Source organism: Anomaloglossus baeobatrachus, chromosome 10, assembly GCF_048569485.1.
Source record: "Anomaloglossus baeobatrachus isolate aAnoBae1 chromosome 10, aAnoBae1.hap1, whole genome shotgun sequence".
Lineage (NCBI taxonomy): Eukaryota > Metazoa > Chordata > Amphibia > Anura > Aromobatidae > Anomaloglossus > Anomaloglossus baeobatrachus.
The window spans coordinates 123,248,453-123,256,238 of record NC_134362.1 but is presented as its reverse complement, the minus strand read 5'-3'; positions in this window follow the sequence as shown (position 1 = coordinate 123,256,238).

The following is a 7,786-nucleotide window of genomic DNA, read 5'->3' as shown; positions in this document are numbered from 1 at the left end:
TCTTGCCTCCTGTGACTTATGGGCCCTACTTGCGGTTACGTGGCTGCGGCTTTTGGTTGTTGTGGTGTGGGCTGTAAGAGCCCCACACCGGCAGGTTTAGCAGGGAAAGGTGAATCTATCCTCGCTTCGGGATCTGCCGCCCGGTTGGGCCTGGTGCTCTCTAGAAGTCTCCTTACTTCCCACTCCGTGCACTCTCTAGCTGAAGCTGGCTTTCAGGCAGCACTTCTAGTTGACCGTTCTCCCCCGTCTGTAGCCACTGCGCGGGCGCTGTTAGACAGCAACAGCCCCACAGGTCTGCTCCTCACTGAGCCCTATGGAGTTCTCACTCTAACTGACTCACTGCTCCTCCTCTCCTGTTCTTGCCTACGCCACCTAGCAACCAGACTCTCCACCACACCCCTTGAGAGGAGATGGAGGCTCTACCCCCTCCACTATTCCAGTGAAGGTGAAGGCTTGCCCCCTCCTGGGATCCCCAGGGGTCCTCTCATGGGTACATGTGTGAGACCTGATCACTATGCGCCTGTGTTCCACACCCCTGTCAGCCTTCTGGATTACCTGTATTGTACTGTCCCCAGCATGGGTGCAGTACTCAGTGGTGCCTGACCAGGTCAGGGGCGCCACAGTATCATGAATTGGAAAGACTGCAAGGGGGAGGGGAGGTGCTTGTGCCCAAAAGGAGGAGTTATTCAGATTCATTGCAGTGGGCGGCGGCTGCAAAAAGCACCATTCTCCTTGTTTTTGCTCTGCAAAACAGCCTTTTCAAGGGTTTGGCTTGGGTGTCAAAATTTCTTCTGTAGGCGTGGGTTTGTCTCCCTCTCCCTAAGATGTGTCCGGTATAGGCCAGGGTGCCACTCAAGGCCGTAACCAATTCGGGTTATAGCTTCTCGGCCTTTTGGCTAAGATCAAGTGTAGTTTCGGAGGACGCTACCTTGGTCAGTACTGGAAGGTGCCTGGGATTGCACGTCTGCCGGCCTTGAGGGAGTGTGTGCGCCTTCTGGTGACACATAGCCCTCTTGTGCCTGGACGGTTCCCAGGCAACGGGAGGCGATCACCTTTGTTATTTTGAAGTCCTACTGATAAACAGAAAAAAAATGAAAATCCAGTTGCCTATATCAAAGCAAATTCTACTACTTGTAAAGTATGCAGAAAATGAAATGTAGAACATATAACATCAACTGCTTAGGAACGCATCATAGGTTAGTACTTAAAAGGATATTGTCATGTTCTAGTCATAATGCAAGCTGGACATTTTTCATGTTACCCTGTAATCGCCGGCCTGTTCTAATGCTCACAAGCCAAGATATAGGCTCAGCTGCTAAGGCTTCCCTCTGCCTTCTGAATGAAAATTGAATATGTCTGGCTCACTGTGTATATAGCAGGTGCTCAGAAAAAATAAGAGTCAATTCAATAGAAATAGCTCTGGCACACTATAGTGATCAATAACGTAAGAAAAGAACTCTTAGAATGCTGAAAATTCTTTATTTGTGCAAAAGGATAATTCATCCAACGTTTCGAGCTTGTTTTTAGGTCTTTATCAAGGATAAAGTTATCTAAGATCATAAAGGGTTACAAAACCATATAAACACGTAATTAGTACATAGTACAACATAACAGTACAATATATTGCTACTTGAGAGTACAATGGGTCAAATGACCATGATGCACATACAAAAAAATTTTCCAAAGCCATAGTGAAAACATTTGTACTGAGGAAAGAAAATTTCCACATGACCTATCTGGAGAAACATTCTGGATCAAACAACCAAAAATAGTCAAGCAGGTAAATACACACCTATATGGATAACAGGATGATATGTGTTCAATTGTATAGCGTCATTGCCATTAAGGTACAAATGGAAAACTTGCAATCCTATATAGTGAAGGAAATGAACACATATCATATCAAAGAACACAGGAACATGGGTGTGAGAAAAACCTCAATGTTTATACTTTGTTCTTTATAATGGTGTGAACATGTATATGTCTCAGTACCTTATGAACTTGAGAATTCTAGTGAGTAGATGATGAAAGCCTATTCCAGAACTGGAATCGGTAAATAATTGTAGGTGGAATCTAAATGAAAAGATGGTACAAGTGTTATCATGACACGTGGGCTATAACACAATGGACCGTGTGACAAAGAAGAAAGGAGAGAAAGAAGAGGAAGAAAATGGAACTACCTGTAACATTACGTGATAGTCACTGGTAAGTATCACTTGACAATTCAGGTGAAAAAGGATTCCTTTATTAAAGGGTTCTCAGTCGCCTCAGGATCATGAAATACTAGGGTAAATGATATGAGAATGGGTAAGAAGCACCACTAAAGGAAATATGAGATGCAGGACATATATCTATAAACCCCTGAACTACATGATAGAAATAAAAAGAAGAAAAAAGAAAAAAAAGAAGAAAGAAGAAGAACACATAGAATGCGGAAAGAGAATGGGTACAACTACCTGAGTTACTGCAGGGAGGCCCCTGGTAGGTATTGTGAGGGTTAGTGGAATTCCTTCACTGAAGGGTTCTCAGTTGCCTCAGGTTCGTGAAAAATGCTATAGACAAATAATGCCCGGAGAAAAGGGGTTCATATACAGCGAATAATGGTAATACAAGGTACATGTGTCCCATGTAATAGTATAAATATATATATATTGTACTAAGCTCTACACCAGAAATAGAAAGTAGTCCCTCTGCCTTCTGTCTAGGTGCCCTGAGTTATGTCCTGTAAACTGTCACAGTGACCTAGACACACATGTGTAGTAGGGGAATATCCCTGCTGAGATGCCAGTGCTAGAGCACTCGTTTGCTGTGGAGTTGAACGCTATGTGAGTAGTTCTTACCTTCAATGAGCAGAAGTCTCTTTTTTCAGATTTCAATATCTCTGTGGGTATCTGGCAGAAATATGGAATACTCTTTACTGCTAAGACCCTGTACACCACTCCCACTAAAGGGGGCTTTACACGCTGCGACATCGCTAATGCGGAGTCGTTGGGGTCACGGAATTTGTGACGCACATCCGGCCGCATTAGCGATGTTGCTGCGTGTGATACCGATGAGCGATTTTGCATCGTTGCAAAAACGTGCAAAATCGCTCATCGGTGACATGGGTCTCCATTCTCGATTATCGTTACTGCAGCAGTAACGATGTAGTTCGTCGCTCCTGCGGTAGCACACATCGCTCCGTGTGACACCGCAGAAACGAGGAACCTCTCCTTACCTGCCTCCCAGCCGCTATGAGGAAGGAAGGAGGTGGGCGGGATGTTCCGGCCACTCATCTCCGCCCCTCCGCTGCTATTGGGCCGTCGCTCAGTGACGTCGCTGTGACGCCGCACGGACCGCCCCCTTAGAAAGGAGGCGGTTCGCCGGACACAGCGACGTCGCCGGGCAGGTAAGTATGTGTGACGGGTCTGGTCGGTGTTGTGCGGCATGGGCAACGATTTGCCCGTGTCGCGCAACAGATGGGGGCGGGTACCCACACTAGCGATATCGGGACCGATATCGCAGTGTGTAAAGTAGCCTTTAGTCACATGACCAAGACTGTATCTGTGTCCCTACAACACACTTGAGACAAATGTGTCTGTGAGCCTGCATTGTGGGGTATATATAATATATTATAGAGCTGGGAAGGATCATTCTAAGCAGTGAGCTGTTCCAGTATTTGTAGGAAAATACCCAGTAGAAGCATCAAACACAGCACCAATACCTCCCATCAGTATTCCACCACAGTGCCATGTAACCCATGCCCTACACTCCCATCTACACCAATACTATACAGGCACAAACTAGTATATCTGACTAAAAGCCCCCAAAATATGAAGAACGGCCTATAGTTGAGTGTGGATATAAAATCTATGTGAGCAGAGCTAGAATAGAAATCACTGATCGCATTGAAGTCATTCTGACCATAAATCACCATGATATCAAGGTGAGGAGTTGTGTGTTACTGCTGGGAGGAAAGGGTTAACAGTGGAATATTAAGGTGCATTTCTGTGTGCAGTGTTACTAGTCAATGTAACAATTCAGTATGAGCTGCTCTTGGTGCCGGGGGAGGGAGATGCTCTCCTGAGCAAGATAGATGGGGAATAAACATGATATCTATATAGTGTAAGGCAGGGGGTCTCAAACCAGGTGATCATGTCTGATCAACTGGTTACATTATGTCTGATTACCTTGTCTAACAGTTTTTTCTCCCCTTTCTTTACCTTCCAGGTTCCCATAGTCACGTGAAATATCCCTGTTGCACTTGATTACGGCTCACTATTCACTATAGGATGTCTTATATCTAACATCACACTCTCACCCATCAGCACTCTATAGGTTTGTATAAGGTATGCGCTTACACATCCGGTCCTCCATAGGTATTTCCACTTATGTAACACTATCCCTATGATCACTCATAACTCATACCCTTGTAGTCAATTACAGCCTCCTCTCTCCCCCCTCCCCTTCTCCCTTTCCATCTATAATTTTGCCAGTACAATATTAGTTTACATTAGGCACACACTCACATATTCCTTTCCTTAGTGATTTATTGTAATTCACATTCACATACAATTCTCTATGCCTGCCCCATTACTACATTCATACCTACTTGACCCTATCCTGATACCCCTTGTCTCACCTTGTTGGTCCCTACACCTGTTATCATGTCCTTTCCTGTGTCTGTCTTGTCACACAACACATTTTAGCATATAACTTGTGCTCCTTATTACCTGTCCTGCCTATTAGAATTATGTCCATTATGTCCATGCATGGCCCAATGAATCAAGTCTGTACTTCATATTCATGGTTTAAGCCTTTGGGTTCCAATGTGCCCAGAGTATATATCCAGAAAGATTCCCTTTCTTTGAGCTTCCTAATTCTATTGCCTCCTCTGCGTATGGCTTGGACATGTTCGATGACTTGGAATCTTAATTGGATCACTGTGTGATTATGCGTCACAAAATGGTGTGGGACTGGTAATAGAATCTGCTTACAATGTATTGTTGACTTGTGTTTAGCTCAAAGAAAGAGAATCTTTCTGGATATGTACTCTGGGCATATTAGAACCCAAGGGCTTAAACCGTGAATATGAAGTAAAGACTTGATTCATTGGGCCGTGCACCATGTCACCAAGTGTCCAATTGCATTGTCCAATGGCTCACAATGGTTATGCGTTTTCATTGGATGGATAATCGAAGCCATGTTTTTTTCCTTTCTGTTGGGTTTGTTGTGTGAGTAGCCTATAGGATTAAGTTGGTTACCGCAGGCAGTGGATTTAACTTCCTGTCTTTGGTCCAGTGGTAGATGGATTGTCTGGTCTATGAGCTGTTATTGGTTTGAATGCAGGTGAATGCCCATGGGCTGCTTATGACTGTGTAAAATAGTATTGATTCATGATGGATTTCAGACTACATGTAGATATCTTCAGTCTTTCTATCCACATCATTTAAATGAACATTATCCATGCAGCTTGAAATCCATCCAATAAGAGAAGCAACCTTGTACAACCAATCTGATAAGGGCACAGTATATCCTAAGGGAAGGTTATGGCTATAAAAGGGGACTTCTTGGAGTCACCAGGTTGTTGATGGATGTTGCATGATCTAGTCTAAGCTCTTAGGAGCTGGCTAGGGGATCAGAACCAGGATGCCTTGTGGACTCGGTCTAGGGACTTTGGCTTCAACTAGAGGATCACTTGGCTACATGGCTTCAATCTAGGGGCTCCAATTCCGATTGGAGATCATAACCGCAATCTAGGGATTTCGACTCCGGCTGCCAGGATTATACCATATCATCATACCAGAGACTACTTAAGGAAGAAACCCAGGTTGGACAATTTTGTCACCTGGCTACAGACTTTGCAGACCTCAGCCAGCTTCCTAAATCTGGCGCTATTCTATTGTCGGTGGGTGCCCGACAAATTACACAGCTATGTAAAATTTTGGTTTATGAAACTTCAAATCCAGTGACTGATTATTATGTTTTCTAATGTCCTGATTTAAAAAAAAAAATAAATATTTTTTTTTAACTATCAAATATTGATTTTGTACAATCCATGTGTGAAGTTACATACAAGTGACATGAACAAGAAAAATACTTATTGTAACCAAAAATATTCACAATTTTATATATAAAATACATTTATTTATTGTACAGTCATTCTGCAACTTTATTAGAAATTTATTCTTGCACTTTTTCCTTTTCTCTAGATCCCCCTTTTCTCTTATAGAAGGCCTGTGGATCTTCTCTGTGAAGCATCCGGCAATCATGTTCACGTTTCATTTACTTTGGTATCGTCGTTCCATCTCCTTGATATTCCGATGAAAACCTTCTTGTTCTTCCCACCAGCACCAAGGTTTTCAGACAAGTAGTCCAAATAGGAATGTAAAAAATGTAACTTCAAATTCATTAGACAACCCAAGGCTTTGAAACGTTTCAGCATGTTCTCCACGATGGACTTAAATTTTGATTCTTTGTTGTTACCTAGAAACGTATTTATTGCTTCTTTCAAAGAGTCCCAAGCCCTTTTTTCAACAGTTTTCATTATTGTTTAAAACACGTCATCCTTCATTCATGGGTTTCTGAATATCCGAACCCACAAAAATGCTTTTGTGCTGCCCCTGTGCCAGCAGCCGCCGTTGGTCGGATCCAGACCTTCTAAGAGAGTGGCTCGACCCGGGGGTCTCGCGGACATGTCGAATAAAAGGAGGAATGTAGATGTATGGGCTAGGCCGTATTAAGTTTGTGACGCCACCAACGGTGTGTGGTGAGGTGGGACACCACCGCTGCCGTTATGGGATACCCGGGAGAGATGTAGTGGCAGCTGGATGTTAACCCCTCCGTGTGTAGGGATGATTGCCCCGGGGCCCAGTGTCTTTGTGCAGGGTATGGTGATGGCAAGGGCCGGCGCGCCTGAGCAAGCAGGGGGATGTTTGGTTACTCACAGTAAATGAATCACACGAGTCTTTCGGTAAACCAAAGGTGCTGGTGGCCTGCCGCCCCGGCCGGTTGCATTCAGGTCCCCCACCCAGGCTGGTGGTCGCTGTCCTTTACTCTGCACTTGTTTTTGTGTATGGTGGACTGCCTGGTCTGGAACTCAGGAGTCCGCTCCCGGCTGGATATGGCCTAAGGAGCCGTGCCCGCAGGCGCTGGCCCGTGGGATCTAAGGGCCCTGGCGGTGGCCTTATCCCTATCAGTGGGCTGTTGTCTTCTTTGAGGGACTTTAGGTGGGATAGGACCTATAATCCTGCCCTCAATCATTTAATTAGCTAGGCCGCTGTTTTCGGTCCTGGCTTCAGGGTCCTAGGTGACTAGGGTTTCAGGTCGGCTGTGTGTTTCCTAAGTGAGGAAAGGTGTTGTGCGGGGGCCTATCTGTAACTACCTGGTTTTGCCAGGGCATCACACCTTCCTTCAGACTTGATTCTGACAGTCCCTGAAACTTGGTACACAGGTACTTAAACATCTCTCCTTCTTTCAGTAGCGCTTTCACAAACAGCTTCATCAGTCCAAGCTTACAGTGGAGTGGTGGCAAGAGAACTTTAGGTGGGATCAACTAAGCTTTATGCAACAATGTTCTTGAGTCCCGGTTACAAAGATGTTCTTGTTGGCCAATTTTTTTTGCTCCAGTGAAGAGTCCTAACCTGGCTTTCCAATTCACACAAAAAGCATGTGTTCTGCCTTCTTTTACGTAATGCTGTGAATCTCTAGCATACAGCTAAACCCTAGTTCACATTTCAAATAAACAGACTGTGGAGTTCAATAGCCTTGATTTATTAGCTGGTAACGTGAACTTGATTGCAGTATA